The following is a 21,746-nucleotide window of genomic DNA, read 5'->3' as shown; positions in this document are numbered from 1 at the left end:
TAATTATTGCTATGACATAAGCTATATTGATAAGTACTGACAACAGCAAAAGTAACTTTGTACTATACAGACATATTTGTCTTTCACGGACAGAGAATGGATAGAAAATGCCGTGCACATACAAAACACATCCACATAATTTCCATAAGCACACTTTTTTTTTGCAGAGTTTATTAGTTATCAGTCCTAATACAGATGAAGTTGTGAAGTATGAATCAACTTCTGCTTCATTAAACTACAAAGAAAAGGTTTAAAATAAATTACCTTCTAGTGAATGGTCCTTGGCCCTCCAGAAGGAAACGAAGCAATCCATCTAGAGCAGTGATCTTCACTTTTCCCTTCTCAAGCCCTTAAAAAAAAATTTTTAATGCATGTTCTCCCTTGTACATTTTTCAGTTGACATCTATAATGATTCATCACAAGTTTAAGCAATTGCAAAGAATCTAATTTCCAATGTATTATAAATCTTAACATTTTGAAATAAAACATTACTTTCTGAAATGAACCCAGTGGAATCTAAATACCATAGCAATATGATACCCATCATTATCCATTAAAAATATGTGATTTTAAAAAATTTTTTATTTTATTTTTGGCTGCATTGGGTCTTCGTTGCTGTGCGTAGGCTTTCTCTAGTTGCGGCAAGCAGAGGCTACTCTTCATTGCGATGCACGGGCTTCTCACTGAGGTGGCCTCTCTTGTTGCACAGCACAGGCTCTAGGCGCATGGGCTTCAGTAGTTGTGGCACGTGGGCTCGGTAGTTGTGGCTCGGGGGGCTCTAGAGCGCAGGCTCAGTAGTTGTGGCGCTTGGGCTTAGTTGCTCCGCAGCATGTGGAATCTTCCTGGACCAGGGCTCAAACCCGTGTCCCCTGCACTGGCAGGCGAATTCTTAACCACTGCACCACCAGGGAAGTCCCTGAACTAACTCTTCTTAACATCATTCTTTTTTTTTTCTTTTTGAACTTACACTTTCACCCTACTTCCTTCAAAGAAGTCTATTGGACTGTGATATATTTTTATGTTTGAAGATCTACTACTGATCATCTGCTCATACTTCTTGACTACAAAAGTATTTGACTACAAAAGTATTTTATTTTATTTTAAAAAATTTTAAACTTAAAAAAAAATTTTTAACTTCACTTCTTATGATCTTAAGGCTGTAAGTGCTCAAAAAATCATTTTGATTGAGTTAACATTACCATTACTAGTAGCACATAATTGATCAAAACATGACAAATTTTAATTGAAAGTAAAATTTTAGTGGAAATTTATGACTCACCCTTTTAAAATTTGATTTAAAGCAAAGAATTGCAAACCCCTTGACAGTGATCTTCAAACTGGCGGCTGTCAATTAATACACAGGCCCCAACCACTAGGACCTAAGGTGACAAAAGAAAATTTTTCCTCCCAACAGTGTTTGTGCGTTTATGTGTAATAGTATCTGTTTCGTGACCAAGAACCATCTCCATTTTGCACCTCATATGGTGGGGAAACTGGACAAAGCATATTTGGGGTGTCAATTCTACCCTGGATATTCAGCTAAAGCTGATCCCCTGGGGAATCCTTCACCCCTGGGTGTCCTCATATCCCCAGTTTAAAGATCACTATTCTCACCATTTCAGTATATATTTAAAAATTTTCACGTAAGTGGAAAAACCACAACATACATATATATACATACATATAAAATATACATATATTATTTATATATACACATATTTTATATTTATATATACCTATATTTTATATTTATACACACACAGACATACACACACCTCAGGTGGCTGGCTCCACCATCTGATTCTAAATTTAAGTTGGTCTAGGATGGAGATGGGCTCCAGTAGTTTTTTAAAGCTCCCCAGCTGATTCTACAGTGCAGCTGAGGCTGATAATGACTGGATTAGGGTTAAAAGAAGGGAGAAAAAAATTCCCTAAAAGCATCATAATCAGCGCAGACTCCTGCCTACACTCAGCAGGGCCTGCTTTTTTATTGTTGTTTTTTCCTTTTGTACTGGAAGGAAAAACCATCACCTCCACCATGAAGAACTCTGGGACATGGTATTGTCTGGGAATTCGGGGACAGGGAAAGGGTTCTTCCCTGTAAAGCATACTGTCTCATGCAGAGATCAAACTGACAGTATTCAGACTCAAAGGAAACGTGCTTTTTTTTTTTTTTAAAACCAAATTTTTACAAGAAATTCAATGCATCCATTTTAAGTGTAGTGTCCTTATCTTCTGTATGGAGGGCTTCCTCTTCCTCTTCCTCTATAAGCAATGTGTCTTGTTTTCCTCCTGCTGCTTTATAAGGTTTTTCTCTTTATTATTGGTTTTCAGCAGATAGAAAAACAACAGAAAAAAAAATCAATAAACCAAAAGTTGTTTCCTTGAAAATATCAACAAAATTGACAAGCCTTTAGACCGGCCAAGGGAAAAAAGAGAAAAGACTCAAATTATCTAAAACAGGAACAAAAGAGGAGACACGAAACTTACAGATATGAAAAGGATTATAAGCAAATACTATGGACTATACTAACAAAATAGATAAATGAAATGCACAAATTCCCAGGAATACACAAAATACTGAAACTGATATAAGAAGAAATGGAAAATATGACTTGGCCTATAAGATATAAAATTAGTAATTTTTAAATTTCCACAAAGAAAACCTGAGGCCCAGATGGCTTCACTAGTGAATTTTACCAAACATCCAGAAATGATATAAATTCTTCACAAATTGTTCTGAAAAACAGAAGAGGAGCAGACACCTCCCAACACATTCTATGAGGCCAGTATTACCGTGATACCAAATCAAAGATAGCACAAGAAAAGAAACTAAAGATCTATATTGCTTATGAATATTGATGCAAAAACTCTCAATAAATACTAGCAAACCAAATCTAGTAACATATAAATAAGATTATACACCACACCATGGCCACATGAAATTTATCCCAGGAATATGAGGTTGGTTTAACATCTGGAAATCAATTAATATAATAGACAATAGTGTAGAATAAGGGGGGAGGGAAAGACATGATTAAATAAATGCAGAAAAAGCAGGTAACTTCCTCACCCTGATAAAGGACATCTATGAAAACTTCACAGCTTTAAGTAACATCATACTTAATGGTGAAAGACTGGATGCTTTCCACCAAAATCAAGAACATGCAAGATGTCTGCTCTGGCCACTCCTGCTAATCACTGTACAAGAGGTTCTCATCAGGACAAGAGAAAGAAATAAAAGGCATCCAGATCTGAAAGAAAAGAAGTAAAACTATCTCTATTTGCAGATGGAATGATTTTATACATAGAAAACCCTAAGTAATCCACACACACACGCAAATATTAGAACCAATAAACGAGTTCAGCAAAGCTACAGAATACAGGATTAATGTACAAAAATAAATTGTATTTCTACACACTGGCAATGAACATTCTAAGAATGAAATTAAGAAAACAATTCCATTTATGATACCATCAATAAAATATCTGGGTACAATTTTAACAAAAGAATTCAAGACCTGTACACTGAAAACTACAAAAACGTTGAAAAAAGTTAAAGACCTAAATAAATGGAATGACACCCACATTCTCAGATCAGAAGACTTGATATTGTTAAGATGACAATACTCTTCAAACTGATTTAACATAATCTACAGATTAACAATCTCTATCAGAATCCTTGCTAGTTTCTTTGCAGAAACTGACAAGTTGATCCTAAAGCTCATATGGAAATGCCAAGGGACCCAGAATAGCCCAAATGATCTTGAAAAGGAAGAACAAAGTTGGAAGACTCCTCAAACCCTATTTCAAAACATACTATAAAGCTACAGTAATCAAGATAGTGCCCTAATGGTATAAGGCTAGACAATGGAATAGAATTGAGAATGATCAATGGATTTTGACAAGGTGACAACACAATTCAATGAGGAACAATAGGCTTTTCAGCAAACGTATTCCACATGCAAAAACTGAACTTGGAACCGTCCTTAAACCCTATACAAAAATAATGCAAAATGGATCAAAGAACCAACTGTAAGAACTAAAACTATAGAACTCTTACAAAAAGAAATAGGCATAAATCTTGATGACCTTGAAGTAGGCAATGATTTTTCAGATATGATGCCAAAAGCAAAAGTAACAACAAAAAAAGATAAATTGAACTTCACCAATATTAAAAATTTTTGTGCTTCGAAGGACACCGTTAAGTAAAAAAGACAACCCACGAAAAAAAGAAAACCTGCAAATCATATATCTGATAGAAGTCTAGCATGCAGAATATATAAACAACTCTTATAACTTAATGAGTAACAACCCAATTAAAAATGGGCAAAAGATGTGAATAGACATTTCTTCAAGTAAGATATACAATGGCCAATAAGCACATGAAAATATGCTCAACATCATTAGTTATCAAAATTTCAGATAAAACCACAATGAAATACCACTTCAGACACTAGGATGGCTATAATCAAAAAGTCAGATAAAATAACAAGTGTTGGTGAAGATGTAGATAAATTGGAACACTGTTGGTGAGAATGTAAACTGGTGTAGCCACTTTGGATTTTTCTCTTTCTTCAGTTTACTTTCTTTTGCTATGTCTTCAAGTTCGTTGATCTTTTTCATCAGTGTCTAATCTTCTTTTAAGCCCCTCCAGGGAATTATTCATATAAGATATTGTATGGTTTCATTGCTAGAAGTTCCATTTGGTTCCATTTCTGTATCTCCAATTCCTCTTATCATTGTATTCATGTTTCTCTTTAAATATCTGAGCATATGTATAAAACCTATTTTAAAATCTTTGCTAATCTTATCGTTAGTCATTTCTGGGTGCTTTCTATTTATTGGTTTTTCTGCTGACTATGGTTCACATTTTCCAGCTTCTCTCTATGTACAGTAAATTTTTAATGGATTAACACCGCAAATTCTGCATTGGGGAGTGATGAATTTTGTGAATTCCTTCAAAAGGTGTAAGACTGTTCAGTGAGGCAGCTTGGTTACTTTTGGATCATGCTGAACCTTTCAAGGCTTGTTATTAAATTCATGAGTGTGAGTTTAAGATAATCTTTACTCTGGGCAGTTTAGCCCTACTGCCAAGATGTGACCCTTCTGAGGTCTCTACTGAATGCCCTAAATGTACAACTCTCCATTCTAGCAGCTCAGAACATGAATGTTTCCCAGCCTTTTTGAGCTCAGGTAATTGTTCAGCTTGCCAACTCCCCATTCTTTGCCCAGCCTTATGAAGTTTCAGCAATACACTCAATGAAACTCCTATGCAGACTTTTGTGGCCGTTTCTTTTTTTTTTTTTTTTTTTTTGGTGGTACGCGGGCCTCTCACTGCTGTGGCCTCCCCCATTGCGGAGCACAGGCTCCAGACGCGCAGGCTCAGCAGCCATGGCTCACGGGCCCAGCCGCTCCGCAGCATGTGGGATCTTCCCAGACCGGGGCACGAACCCGTGTCCCCTGCATCGGCAGGCGGACTCTCAACCACTGCGCCACCAGGGAAGCCCTTGTGGCCGTTTCTTTGCATAGCTCCTTCTTCTATGGCTGTCTGCCCTACAAATTCTAGCCCCCTCCATGAATTCCAATCTGCCTCAACTTAGTAACAGGACTGTGCTTTGATGGGGATCCCCCTTCTCTGCATCTTAGCCTGGAAAGTGCCTTTGTTATGAACTGAATTGTCTTCCCCCAAAATTCATATGTTGAAGCCCTAACGCTCACTGTGACTATACATCAGAGATAGGGCTTTCAGAGAGGTAAAGTTAAACAAACTCATAAACGTAGAGCCCCAATCCTATAGGCTTGGTGTCCTTATAATAGACAACAGATCTCTCTCTCCACTATGTCTTGAGGACATAGTGAGAAGACAGCTACCTACAAGCCTCACCAGACACCAACCCTGATAGCACCTTGTTTATTTCTTTCTCGTCTCCAGAACTGTGAGAACATAAATTCCTGTTGCTCAAGCCACCCAGTCTGTGGGATTTGGTTATGGCAGCCTGAGCTAAGATAGCCTCCCAAGCGAAAGCCTGAAAGTGGTGGTTGTTGGTTCATTGCTATTTTCCTTTCTCTTGGGGATCAGAGTCCTGCACTGCCTGGTGTCCAATTTCTGAAAGTAGCTGTTTCACAAATGTCATCTACTTCTAGTTATCTATTCAGGAAGGTTAGTTAGGTCTCAGTTACTCCATCATGGCCAGAAGCACGAATGCCCTTGCAACATGTTTATCTTTTAACTCAATGATTTTCAGAAATTTCAAGATGGAGAGGTACAACCCCATCATGAGTGACCCTTGAGAAATCTTCAGTCAGTGCCCACTATTCTCCAGAGAAAAACAAGTGTATTATGCCATCATGACTGCTGAGGGAGTGGGGATCCTATATATATCTGGCAGCTCAGTATAGGCTAACCAAGATTTCAGCAAGACAAGACTTTTAGGTCCTACTCATATTTGTAGTAACATGGAGTTCTCATTCAGTCCAAGAAAATAATCAGTTTAATATCCATCATACAGCTTTCCTTACAGTAAGAAAAATTAATCCCCTACAGAAATATCTACCTGTGTCCTTCCTGAAATCAATACTCACAGGACATACAGAGTACTTCCCCTGGAGACTGAAGCCAAGATTATGTCCTGGACTGGATCACAAAGGGCAAAGATGGATTCTCAAAAAAACACAATAGGGTTGTTTGGCCTGAGGCGACCCAGCACTGGACGCTACAGGCTCCTTGGTGCGGCTAACGGCAGACTCCGGGAGGGCTCGTGCCAAGGAGTACTTCCCAGAACTGCTACCAGTGTCCTTGTCCTCACTGTGAGGCACAGCCAACCCCTGCCTCTTCAGGAGGCCCTGCAACACTAGCAGATCACTGGTTCTCAAACTTTGTCTAGTGTGCATCAGAAACCCCAGGAGGACATGTGAAAACATAGATGACTGGGTTCCAGCCCCAGAGCTCCTCATTCAGAAGAGAGTTTGAGACTCTTCCCCCAGAGATGGGCATGAGACGATAAGGCTGCTGCTGCCACCACCAAGAAGCCTGTGTGCGAGCACAGCTCACTATCCACACCTCTGCTCCCGGGAGCCTGGTGCAGCCCATCACTGCCAGGGTCCCGTGACCTAGGGACAACTTCTCCGGGAGAACAAACGGCGCGCCTCAAGCTGGTGCAACGTCATGCTGGCCTCTCTCGCCGCAGGCTCGCCCCGCACTCCGTACCCCTCCCTCCCCGCCGGTGTGAGTGAGCCAGAGCCACCAAATCAGCGGCTCCTTTAACCCCGTCCTGTCTGAGCGACGAACAGACGCCCTCAGGCTACCTACACGCAGAGGCGGGGCCAAATCCAAAGCTGAGCCCCTGGGAGCTGTGAGAACAAAGAAGAGAAAGGGAAATTTCTCCCAGCAGCCTCAGGAGCAGTGGATTAAATCTCCACAATCAACTTGATGTACCTCCATCTGCAGAATACCTGAACAGACAATGAATCATCCCAAATTGAGGAGGTGGACGTTGGGAGCAAGATATATTATTTTTTCCCCTTTTCCTCTTTTTGTGAGTGTGTATGTGTATGCTTCTCCATGAGATTTTGTCTGTATAGCTTTGCTTTCACCATTTGTCCTAGGGTTCTAACCCTCCGGGTTTTTTTTCTTTTACTTAAAAAAATTTTTTTTCTTAATAATTATTTCTTTTTATTGTAATTATTTTATTTTATCTTACTTAATTTTATTTTACCCTCGTTCTTTCTTTTCCTATTTTATCTCCCTTTTATTCTGAGCCGTGTGGAGGACAGGCTCTTGGTGCTCCAGCCAGGAATCACTGCTATGCCTCTGAGGTGGGAAAGCCAATTTCAGGACACTGGTCCACAAGAGACCTCCGAGCTCCACGTAATATCAAACGGCAAAAACCTCCCAGAGATCTCCATCTCAACGCCAAGACCCAGCTTCACTCAACGACCACCAAGCTACAGTGCTGGACACCCTATGCCAAAGAACTAGCAAGACAGGAACACAGCCCCATCCATTAGCAGAGAGGCTGCCTAAAATCATAACAAGGCTACAGACACCCCAAAACACACCACCAGTCATGGACCTGCCCACCAGAAAGACAAGATCCAGCCTCATCCACAACACAGGCACTAGTCCCCTCCACCAGGAAACCTACACAACCCACCGAGCCAACCTTAGCCACTGGGGACAGACACCAAAAACAATGGGAACTACGAACCTGCAGCCTGCAAAAAGGAGACACCAAACACACTAAGATAAGCAAAATGAAAAGACAGAAAAACACACAGCAGATGAAGGAGCAAGATAAAAACCCACCAGACCTAACAAATGAAGAGGAAACAGGCAGTCTACCTGAAAAAGAATTCAGAATAATGATAGTAAAGATGATCCAAAATCTTGGAAATAGCATAGACAAAATGCAAGAAACATTTAACAAGGACCTAGAAGAACTAAAGAGGAAACAAACAATGATGAACAACACAATAAATGAAATTAAAAATACTCTAGAAGGGATCAATAGCAGAATAACTGAGGCAAAAGAACGGATAAGTGACCTGGAAGATAAAATAGTGGAAATAACTACTGCAGAGCAGAATAAAGAAGAAAGAATGAAAAGAACTGAGGACAGTCTCAGAGACCTCTGGGACAACATTAAATGCACCAACATTCGAATTATAGGGGTCCCAGAAGAAGAAAAGAAAAAGAAAGGGACTGAGAAAATATTTGAAAAGATTATAGTTGAAACTTCCCTAATATGGGAAAGGAAATAGTTAATCAAGTCCAGGAAGCACAGGGAGTCCCATACAGGATAAATCCAAGGAGAAACATGCCAAGACATGTATTAATCAAACTATCAAAAATTAAATACAAAGAAAACATATTAAAAGCAGCAAGGGAAAAACAACAAATAACACACAAGGGAATCCCCATAAGGTTAACAGCTGATTTTCCAGCAGAAACTCTGCAAGCCAGAAGGGAGTGGCAGGACATATTTAAAGCGATGAAGGAGAAAAATCTACCACGAAGATTACTCTACCCAGCAAAGATCTCATTCAGATTTGATGGAGAAATATAAACCTTTACAGACAAGCAAAAGCTGAGAGAGTTCAGCACCACCAAACCAGCTTTACAACAAATGCTAGAGGAACTTCTCTAGGCAAGAAATACAAGAGAAGGAAAAGACCTACAATAACAAACCCAAAACAATTAAGAAAATGGTAAAAGGAACATACATATCGATTACTACCTTAAATGTAAATGGATTAAATGCTCCTACCAAAAGACACAGACTGGCTGAATGGATACAAAAACAAGACCTGGGGCTTCCCTGGTGACCCAGTGGTTGAGAGTCCGCCTGCCAATGCAGGGGACACGGGTTCGTGCTCCAGTCTGGGAAGATCCCAACATGCCGTGGGGCGGCTGGGCCCGTGAGCCATGGCCAGTGAGCCGGCGCCTCCGGAGCCTGTGCTCCTCAACGGGAGAGGCCAGAACAGTGAGAGGCCCGCGTATCGCAAAAAAAAACACAAAAAAACAAAAAAAAAAAACAAGACCCGTATATATGCTGTCTACAAGAGACCCATGTCAGACCTAGGGGCACATACAGACTGAAAGTGAGGGGACGGAAAAAGATATTCCATGCAAATGGACATCAAAAGAAAGCTGGAGTAGCAATTCTCATATCAGACAAAATAGACTTTAAAATAAAGACTATTACAAGAGACAAAGAAGGACACTGCATAATGATCAAAGGATTTATCCAAGAAGAAGATATAACAATTGTAAATATTTATGCATCCAACATAGGAGCACCTCAATACATAAGGCAAATACTAACAGCCATAAAAGGGGAAATCGACAGTAACACAATCATAGTAGGGGACTTTAACACCCCACTTTCACCCATGGACATATCATCTAAAATGAAAATCAATAAGGAAACACAAGCTTTAAATGATACATTAAACAAGATAGACTTAATTGATATTTATAGGACATTCCATCCAAAAACAACAGAATACACATTTTTCTCAAGTGCTCATGGAACACTCTCCAGGATAGACCATATCTTGGGTCACAAATCTAGACTTGGTAAATTTAAGAAAACTGAAATCGTATGAAGTATCTTTTCCGACCACAACACTATGAGACTAGATATCAATTACAGAAAAAGATCTGTGAGAAATACAAACACATGGAGGCTAAACAATACACTACTTAGTAACGAAGTGATCACTGAAGAAATCAAAGAAGAAATCAAAAAATACCTAGAAACAAATGACAATGGAGACACGATGACCCGAAACCTATGGGATGCAGCAAAAGCAGTTCTAAGACAGAGGTTTATAGCAATACAATCCTACCTTAAGAAACAGGAAACATCTCAAATAAACAACTTAACCTTGCACCTAAAGCAATTAGAGAAAGAACAAAAAAACCCCAAATTTAGCAGAGGGAAAGAAATCATAAAGATCAGATCAGAAATAAATGAAAAGGAAACAATAGCAAAGATCAATAAAACTAAAAGCTGGTTCTTTGAGAAGATAAACAAAATTGATAAACCATTAGCCAAAGTCATCAAGAAAAAAAGGAAGACTCAAATCAACAGAATTAGAAATGAAAAAGGAGAAGTAACAACTGACACTGCAGAAATACAAAAGATCATGAGAGATTACTACAAGCAACTCTATGGCAATAAAATGGACAACCTGGAAGAAATGGACAAATTCTTAGAAATGCACAACCTGCTGAGACTGAACCAGGAAAAAATAGAAAATATGAACAGACCAATCACAAGCACTGAAATTGAAACTGTGATTAAAAATCTTCCAACAAACAAAAGCCCAGGACCAGATGGCTTCACAGGCGAATTCTATCAAACATTTAGAGAAGAGCTAACACCTATCATTCTCAAACTCTTCCAAAATACAGCAGAGGGAGGAACACTCCCAAACTCATTCTACAAGGCCACCATCACCCTGATACCAAAACCAGACAAAGATGTCACAAAGAAAGAAAACTACAGGCCAGCTATGATGAACATAGATGCAAAACTCCTCAACAAAATACTAGCAAACAGAATCCAGCAGCACATTAAACGGGTCATACACCATGATCAAGTGGGGTTTATTCCAGGAATGCAAGGATTCTTCAATATACGCAAATCAATCAACATGATACACCATATTAACAAATTGAAGGAGAAAAACCGTATGATCATCTCAATAGATGCAGAGAAAGCTTGACAAAATTCACCACCCATTTATGATAAAAACCCTGCAGAAAGTAGGCACAGAGGGAACTTTCATCAACATAATAATGGCCACATATGACAAACCCACAGCCAACATCGTCCTCAATGGTGAAAAACTGAAACCATTTCTACTAAGATCAGGAACAAGACAAGGTTGCCCACCCTCACCACTCTTATTCAACATAGTTTTGGAAGTTCTAGCCACAGCAATCAGGGAAGAAAAAGAAAAAAAAGGAACCCAAATCAGAAAAGAACAAAAGCTGTCACTGTTTGCAGATGACATGATACTACACATAGAGAATCCTAAAAATGCTACCAGAAAACTACTAGAGCTAATCAATGAATTTGGTAAAGGATATAAAATTAATGCACAGAAATCTCTGGCATTCTTATATACTGATGATGAAAAATCTTAAAGTGAAATTAAGAAAACACTCCCATTTACCACTGCAACAAAAAGAATAAAATATCTATGAATAAACCTACCTAAGGAGACAAAAGACCTGTATGCAGAAAATTATAAGACACTGATGAAAGAAATTAAAGATGATACAAATAGATGGAGAGATATATCATGTTCTTGGATTGGAAGAATCAACATTGTGAAAATGACTCTACTACCCAAAGCAATCTACAGATTCAATGCAATCCCTATCAAACTACCACTGGCATTTTCCACAGAACTAGAACCAAAAATTTCACAATTTGTATGGAAACACAAAAGACCCCAAACAGCCAAAGCAATCTTGAGAACAAAAAAATGGAGCTGGAGGAATCAGGCTCCCTGACTTCAGACTATACTACAAAGCTACAGTAATCAAGACAGTATGGTACTGGCACAAAAACAGAAATATAGATCAATGGAACAGGACAGAAAGCTCAGAGATAAACCCACACACATATGGTCACCTTATCTTTCATAAAGGAGGCAAGAATATACAATGGAGAAAAGACAGCCTCTTCAATAAGTGGTGCTGGGAAAACTAGACAGGTACATGTAAAAGTATGAAATTAGAACACCCCCTAACACCATACAGAAAAAGAAATTCAAAATGGATTAAAGACCTAAATGTAAGGCCAGACACTATAAAACTCTTAGAGGAAAACATAGGCAGAACACTCTATGACATAAATCACAGCAAGATCCTTTTTGACCCTCCTCCTAGGGAAATGGAAATAAAGCCAAAAATAAAGAAATGGGACCTAATGAAACTTCAAAGCTTTTGCACAGCAAAGGAAACCATAAACAAGACCAAAAGACAACCCTCAGAATGGGAGAAAATATTTGCAAATGAAGCAACTGACAAAGGATTAATCTCCAAACTTTACAAGCAGCTCAATAACAAAAAAACAAACAACCCAATCCAAAAATGGACAGAAGACCTAGAGAGACGTTTTTCCAAAGAAGATAAACAGATTGCCAAGAAACACATGAACGAATGCTCAACATCATTAATCATTAGAAAAATGCAAATCAAAAGTACAATGAGATATCATCTCACACCAGTCAGAATGGCCATCATCAAAAAATCTACAAACAATAAATGCTGGAGAGGGTGTGGGGAAAAGGGAACACTCTTGCACTGTTGGTGGGAATATAAATTGATACAGCCACTATGGAGAACAGTATGGAGGTTCCTTAAAAAACTACAAATAGAACTAACATACGACCCAGCAATCCCACTACTGGGCATATACCCAGAGAAAACCATAATTCAAAAAGAGTCATGTCGGGCTTCCCTGGTGGCGCAGTGGTTGAGAGTCCGCCTGCCGATGCAGGGGCCACGGGTTCGTGCCCCCGTCCGGGAAGATCCCACATGCCGCGGAGCGGCTGTGCCCATGAGCTATGGCCGCTGAGCCTGCGCGTCCGGAGCCTGTGCTCCGCAACGGGAGAGGCCACAACAGTGAGAGGCCTGCTTACCGTAAAAAAAAAAAAAAAAAAAAAAAAAAAAAAAAAAAAAAAGAATCATGTACCAAAATGTTCACTGCAGCTCTATTTACAATAGCCAGGACATAGAAGCAACCTAAGTGTCCATCAACAGATGAATGGATAAAGAAGATGTGGCACATATATACAATGGAATATTACTCAGCCATAAAAAGAAACGAAATTGATTTATTTGTAGTGAGGTGGATAGACCTAGAGTCTGTCATACAGAGTGAAGTAAGTCAGAAGGAGAAAAACAAATACCGTATGCTAACACATATATATGGAATCTAAGAATAAAAAGAAAAAAAAGGTCATGAAGGACCTAGGGCTAATACGGGAATAAAGACAGAGCTACTAGAGCATGGACTTGAGGATATGGGGGGGGGGGGTAGGGTAAGCTGTGACAAAGTGAGAGAGTGGCATGGACATATATACACTACCGAACGTAAAACAGATAGCTAGTGGGAAGCAGCCACATAGCACAGGGAGATCAGCTAGGTGGTTTGTGACCATCTAGAGGGGTGGGATAGGGAGGGTGGGAGGGAGGGAGACGCAAGAGGGAAGTGATATGGGAACATATGTGTATGCATAACTGATTCACTTTGTTATAAAGCAGAAACTAACACACCATTGTAAAGCAATTATACCCCAATAAAGATGTTAAAAAAAAATAAAGTAAAATAAAACCAAAAGGAACACACCATTGTAAAGCAATTATACTCCAATAAAGATGTTTAAAAAAACCCCACAATAATCACACTAATCCACTAGACACTTTAATTACAGTGAATTTCATGCTCTCAGGACAAAAAGGGAGGCTCCTTAGTCAACAAGCAGAAAATAGATACAAAGAGATATTTAAATGGTACCCAAGGGTTAAAAGGTAAATTGTAAACATGAGACTTTAGATTTAAGGAGGGTAATTCTAAGGGAATGTAAATTTTATCATGAACCCAAACCTTAAAGTAAAAGAAAACTCCTGAATATAAAGGGACCATGACCACAGAAGCTGACACTGATTTTTAATTGAATGAATCAGTGTGTGTGTGTGCGCGCGCGAGATTTTTAATTGAATAAATCAGTGTGTGTGTGTGCGCGCGCGAGGATGCCAGAATAATATTTTTGTTACAGCCTCTGCCTCCCCTCCACTCCAGCCCTCCATATCCTCTCTACAGCCAAATCACCTCAAAACCCAGATCTGATCCTACTACTCATCTGCACAAAAACCTTCCTTGGCTATCATCCATAGAATGCAGCCCAATTCCTCAGCTCTCAGTGCCCTCAATCATCTTTCCCCAACCTACCTTTCCAGCCTATTTCCCACCACATCACCCACCCCTCTTTCACCCACTCCCTCCCAGACACTTCTCCTCGATGGTCCTTCCCTTATAGGAATTATCACAAAGACCCTGTGCCTCTGTGCTCTTTTCCATCTCTAAAATGCTCTTTGTTCCTCTGTGCCTTCCCAACCCCCCTCCCCCATATACCAAAAATTCTATATTTAAGGGCTTAGAGCCACTGCCCCACCCTCTGCTTCTGTAGCCCGCTTTGTTAGGCTTCTTTTACGAGGTCTTATTATGTTGTGCTGTGTTTAACTAAACTATAAGCTTGAATGCAGCAACTGTATTAGACGTCTTCACGACTGTTATCCTCCACATTACCTGGCACAAAGAAACCCCTCAAAACATGCAGGGCTTCCCTGGTGGCGCAGTGGTTAAGAATCACCTGCCAATGCAGGGCACACGGGTTCGAGCCCCGGTCCGGGAAGATCCCACATGCCGCAGAGCAACTAAGCCCGTGCACCGCAACAACTGAGCCTGCACTCTAGAGCCCGAGAGACACAACTGCTGGAGCCCATGTGCCACAACTACTGAAGCCCGCACCCCTGAGCCTGTGCTCTGCCACGAGAAGCCACTGCAATGAGAAGCCCACGCATCGCAAGGAAGAGTAGCCCCCACTCACCACAACTGGAGAAAGCCCACACACAGCAACGAAGACCCAATGCAGCCATAAATAAATATATATATATATATATATATATATATATATATAAACATGCTTGTAAGAAGCTAAATGGAAACATTATTCTGAAGTTGGAATATTCCAAGAACACGACTGACTTTCAAGTTGTGGATCTGCCTGTCCCTCGGTACAGACTCCAAAGCTATTTTTCCCCCCTCAGTCAGCCTAAGGATAGGTGGAAGCCTGGAGAATTTAAACATAGGTTATTTTAATCGTTGGAAGCCACTGCTGGACTCTACCAGTCTGGAATGTTAATCTTCTTTTACCATCCAACTCATTAATACAAATGTCTCAAGGGGAAAAAATATTCCTACACCAATGCCACTTTTTTTAAGTTATTTATTTCAAAGTTGCTTCTGATCATGTAGCTTCACTTTCCCACACAAGTTCCAAGAAAATAGGAACTTCCCTAGGAAACACTGTGAAGTCTCTTCTTTATGTATCCTTCTGTGCTCTGCTCTGACCCACTACCAACCTCAAGCCCTCAAAGTTCTTCTCTCCTTTCCCTAATCAAAAACAGGATTTAATAAGAGCCATTTCTCTTTGTTGGCCTGTTACATTTGACGGTTCTTTCCCATAAAAATATGTCACCTTCAATTTAGCTTTTTATTTCATTACTGGAATGAAAGCCTTCCTCTGTTGAAGTAATTTGAAATTTAAATATGGAAAAACTACTCAGGGGGGGCAAAGGAGACCCTTTGAAACCACATCAGGCCTCCTTAATAGCAAATCCTTTCAAGCCTGGCTAGAAAAGAGCCGCCCTCTCCCCCGCCTCTGGAGGCTGATCAGTTTTTCCACCCTCCTTCCCCTCCAGGTCCCAGCTAAAGGCTATGTATGGTTCCCAGTCTCCATTCCAGGACCCTCTCTGCATGATGTGTTGGTCCACTGGTCTCTGTCTCTCAGTCTCTTTCTTCTCCTTTCCCACCACCCTCCTCCAACTCTCCTAACCGAGAGTTCTCAACAGCTGCCCTACTAACATTTTGGACCAGATTACCCTTTGTTGTAGCAAGCTGTCTTGGACACTGTGGGATGTTTCACAAGATCTCTGGCTCTACCAGCTACATGCCAGGAGCAACACACCCTACGCTCCCAAGAGTAACAGTCAAAAATGTCTCATCACCACGTAGAGAATGGGCTTGAGGACACGGGGAGTAAGAAGGGTAAACCGGGACGAAGTGACAGAGTAACACTGACATATATACACTACCAAATGTAAAACAGCTAGCTAGTGGGAAGCAGCTGCATAGCACAGGGTGATCAGCTCGGTGCTTTGCGACCACCTAGAAGGGTGGGATAGGGAAGGTGGGAGGGGAGACACAAGAGGGAGGGGATATGGGGATGTATGTATACGTATAGCTGAATCACTTTGTTATACAGCAGAAACTAACCCACCATTGTAAAGCAATTATACGCCAATAAAGATGTTTAAAAAATAATAATAAAGTAAATAAAACAGAGGCTTAAAAAAAGTCTCATCACCAGTGTCCACTAGAGGGTAAAACCCCCAGCTGCAAACCACTGCCTTAACCAAATCCATTCATTCATCCATCCATCCACTCATTCAGAGGCAACATTTATAAAACCACCATTTTAGCCTGCCTCAGGACTTCCAGAGGCTTATGTTATCAGCATGTCTGTCATTACTTTACTCTAGACAGTATTTAGTTTTTTGGTATTGTAACTCTATTTAACACTTTAAAACTCACAGTTATGCTTCTCACATTATCTTCCCACATGCATCTTCTGGATACAAATTTCCTGGAACACATCCTCTTCAGTTATTGTAATAAGTCCTAAGTGCAAAGCTTTAGTGCAGATTATATATAAACTTTATGTACATTTAAAGAAAATGACTATAATGTAGATTACTCCATGTTTCCTAAGATGGTGTGTACAAACACACACACTCACACACCAACACCAAGAAAAATAAGCAATGGAGCAGGGATTACACAGTCTCAGGAGAAACGGTTTCCTGGAATATGAATTTTGCTTGAAGATTTAGGGAGTTATTAAAACAATAAAACAAAATTTTTATGTTAAAAGCAACATGAACAATTTGGAGCGAATTTCTTGCATGAATTTTAAAATAAGTATTTGGCAAAATTGTATTTTGCAAAGGATCACATCAAGCCGTAGTCCCAGGCAGACCTGTGTTTCAGCAAAAACGTTGAGAAGCCCTACTTTAGTGGAACTTGCCTTCTCTTCTTCTGGGGTACCCTGCACTGTGTTGCCTTTTATTTTCAGTTTAGTTGAAGTGAAAAATTCCACACCATAGCTAAAGTAAAAGTAAATAAACAGTTGTGAAGTGAAACAGAGATTAAATTTTTAAGTTTGCTTTGTTACTGGTCTCTTCTCTTCCCACCAGGAGTAATTTCTGATGAAGCTCCCTTTGCTTTTTTACTCCTTCCCCAAGCCCCACCAACAGTACAGGGTTTTGTTTTCCTTTCATTTTAGCATTGCCACAAGCTATAGAAATCAGGGCAAGATACTTAACTCCTAGTCTTTTCTTTAGAATTCTGAAAATCTCAAAATCTTTTGTAACACCAAATTTCCATGGCTCTGAATAATATAGAATTTTACTAGCAGAATCACACTGATTAACTTTACCTATTGTTTAAATACATTATATACTTTAATACCTTTAAAATAGTCTCATCATGAGAGCCTATGGACTATTAAAAGATGAAATGCAACCGCATTTTCTAATACATTAAAAAATATATATTTAGAAGGAAATGTCATCAGTACACTTCCCTGCAAACAGACCTGCTCTTAGCAACTCAAGAATAAACAAGAACAGTAATTGTTTTTTCTATTAAAAGTTGCTAGTACACAAAGTCATGAGTATAGCCGTGGCCCCAGGGAGTACTGGTAGCAACCTGTCTGCCAGGTTCTAACACTTTACTAACCCAGCCAAGCGACCCAGTGCTGGCTCCTGATAATTCCCAGAGAGCTAAGCACTTGGTCTCAGCAGCTTATAACCACAAAGCCATAAACTTGTCTTAAACAGTTATGATCCTGAATAGGAAGGAGGTTGGGTGGAGGGAGTAAAGTCAATAATTAGAGAAAAGGAAGAACTAACATGACAAAAAATTATTCATTGATATCAAGTGAGAAACAGAATCCAAAGATACGAACGTAACCCCAAGTTACACCAAAGTGCTTTCTAGGACTTTATCAATGTTCTCATTCATCTCCCATCCTCCCCAGCCCCCCACAATCCTCTCCCCAATTATGGTGGAGGCTCATGGAGGAATGAGGCCAACTGTACCTTGGATTTTTCAGTTAAGTGAAAGTAAATCCTTTACTTTTGGGGGGCTTAATTAAGTTCAGATTGGATTTCCCCAGTGATATAAAGAATTCTATTATGGTTACTAAAATAAAACTAAAAGTATGCATTTTCCCTACTGAGAACAGTAAAAATTTAAATAATTTGTTTGACGTGAAAATCAAGATCAGTTGTCATTATAAAGATTAATGCAGGCATGTTGCCCACTTTGAGAAAACCTGGCAATTCAAATCAGTTATTTTATACTCAAAGATTTAACATTTCCTTTTAAAATACCCACTCCAAAAGTTTTAACATACTAACCCAACAAAGGATAACAAATATGTTGCACTGATACAACAGATTAATTGGGACAATTAAGTCCTCAATTTGTTTTCTTGTAAACAATCTCCCTCTCATCTCATTCTGTTTCTTCTTTTGGGTTCTCATTTTACTGAATTTCTTGTTTTTAAGTCATTCCATAAATGTGAAGCAAATATGCAAAATTTTCTTCTGTTCCACGACCTGTGTTTCCTTCCAGAGTGTCCTGGGTCTTTTGCACTCTGACCTGTGATGGTGCAGTGCTCCTCAGTGTGGACCTCAAACTGACAGCATCAGCATTATCTGGAAGCTGAGCTAAAGTGCAAATTATATGGACCCCTCTCAGACCAAATGAATCAGAATCTCTAGGGATGGGATCCAGTAATTTATCCTAATGATTCTTAGGCACACCAAACTTTTAAAACCACTACTGTTACACGTTTGCCTAGATATCATGTTGTTTCTTTTTATTTTGCTCATGCTTAACAAAGGCAACAGAAGACATTCTACAAGGCTTGACAAAGAATGGGTGACTTAACACTCTTCCCACTGTACATGAGGCCAATTTCAATTTTTCTTCAAGATATAGTTCAGATCTGGGTCTGCTTCTATTTGCTTTTTTAAGCCTAAGGAAAAGGAGCCTGGGACTGTGAGGGAAAAGGCTCAGCTGGATTTAAGAAAAATACCTGAACTTTTGCTTTCTCTTCTGAGATTGTTAAACTGTCTATATCAGTCAAGAGAAGTCCTCATCTTATTTCTATCCAGATTTTGGGATGCTAGTATGACTTTTCTCAGGGATTCTGGAGGTTGGGGGTAAAGAAGATCAATAATGTAAACTGCTCCTCTTTGCTCCACCCCAGCACAGAACACACCACAGAACTGTTGAAATTTTAGGTAACAATGAAGCACACGAAACTGGACCATAAGGCTCAAGAAGTAGTTTAAGGTCCCAGAGTGGTAATACTGGGAGTGCCAGACTGGGAGGGGGAGGGGGGGTGTAGCACTGGTTGGGTTAAGAAACCATTAGAAAACATTACTTGATGACAACAATTTTTACAACATAAAATTTCCTAAATACAGTTATCATATAAAGTGCTCTAGCACAGATTCAGTTCCAGAAAGGAGGGGTTCCTTTCATATCAGCTTAATAAAAGTTTATTTTCACAATGCTTTAAAGCCCCCAGACTCTACAATTCCTGTTTCTCTCAAAAAAGATTTTTTAAAGTCTTAGTATGAAGTATTAAATCATGCTTTAAAATTCTGTAGGCTATTTCTTTTTCATCTAAATTAGTTAAAATCATGACAATAAAATGCCAGCCAATCAAGGTCCCCAGCTAATGACATTCAAAGTAAGAATCATCATTAGCATCCTGTTACGTTCTGATAGTGGTAAAGGGTGATCAACTGCCGCCATTGATCTTAGTGCCGTTAAGTTAATAACGCATTTATATTCTGAAAGCATATGTGTCTTGCACATTTTGATGCTGAGGTATAAAGCCATGTTTTGCCAACATTTTTAAATTAATCTAACATGTAATCTCTTCCACAATAGCAACTATGGTAAAAACCCCAATAACAGTAGCCAACCTGCTGTCATGTTCTATGGTCTTGCAATTAACAGAGTACATAAACATTTATAAACTACACAACCACACCAATTTGTAAGCAACTATGTAATAAATTTTGAAATGTTAGGAATATAATAAAGCCACATTCTAAATAGCTTTCTAACTTTCCGTTTTTTCATGTTTTTCTTTTTTACATTCACACTTCCCACTATTTTTTTCACTAGACTACATTAAATCTTAGATTTAAATATGGCCAAACATAAAATAATATTGAAATGGGTGTGAACAAAACAGTTGAGTTTTATCAATGACCTAGCCACTTAAAGCTATTCTCCAAAGGATAAGTTATTCACCCAAGGCAAACATGGAAAAAATTAGAATTAAATCTTAAATTCTTCATGGTTGGCCTGTCAGATACATGGGAATATCCAAGACAAGTTTGGAAGGTCTAAATGTCAAAAGGTTAACTGTCACTGGTGAAATGTCTGTCACTGAAGAAAGACCCTACACACACTCAGCAGTGTGTTCAACTTGCAGAAGGAAGTTTGGGCTGGTACAAATCAAGTTAACAAAGTTTTAAGCCCTAGTCAAAGATAACAAAATGTTATTACACCTGAATAACAATCTCTAAGTAACCTCTAGCTTAAATTGTATAGACTCTTGCTACTGTACCATCTTAGGTTAACAGTTCTGCAGCCTTAATTAAAAGGATAAGGCATTTAATCAATTTTCTGCAGTGAATTATTAGGCTAACTTCTTTTCAGCTAGAGACTACAGTATGTTCCACCTTGAGGCTGTCACAATCATGATAATTACCAGACATGCATTTCAACAAATATTCACTGACAAATGAAGTATAAGATTGTGCTAAGTGTTTGGTGGACTCAATATTGAATTATCTCATTACTTTTCCATAAATCCCTTTACTTCCACTAACAAATCTAGACCTACCACTTTTATTCCTACAGGGAAGATGAAGTATGTTATGACTGTTGCTATATGACTATTTTTCTATATTATGGTCCTATTTCTGCTAAATTACTCTTATAGTCTTTATCAATTTAAGCTTTAAAAAAAAAAACTACCTTTTAGAACTCTGGAAAGATGTTAAATTCACTGAATAAAAAACCTTTCAATTTTGTCCCTCAAATATAATAAAATTCTGATATGATGTTAGACAAGTTAAATTATTAGACAAGTGATCTCCATTTACCTAATATTAATGTCGTAAAGAGCTTCAACTAACCTTTCTTTAGTGAGGCAAGTTTCAATTATCCTAAAAATGGTAAATGACCTATTATTTGTGTGTGAATCTAAAGTGTGTCCCATAGGAAATTCTCTGTGAGTCAAAAACAAAACTTTGCAGACAACTGTTAAATATAATGTTAATA

The sequence above is a fragment of the Phocoena phocoena genome, chromosome 4 (assembly GCF_963924675.1).
Source record: "Phocoena phocoena chromosome 4, mPhoPho1.1, whole genome shotgun sequence".
Classification (NCBI taxonomy): Eukaryota; Metazoa; Chordata; class Mammalia; order Artiodactyla; family Phocoenidae; genus Phocoena; species Phocoena phocoena.
This window is presented reverse-complemented; position numbering follows the sequence as displayed.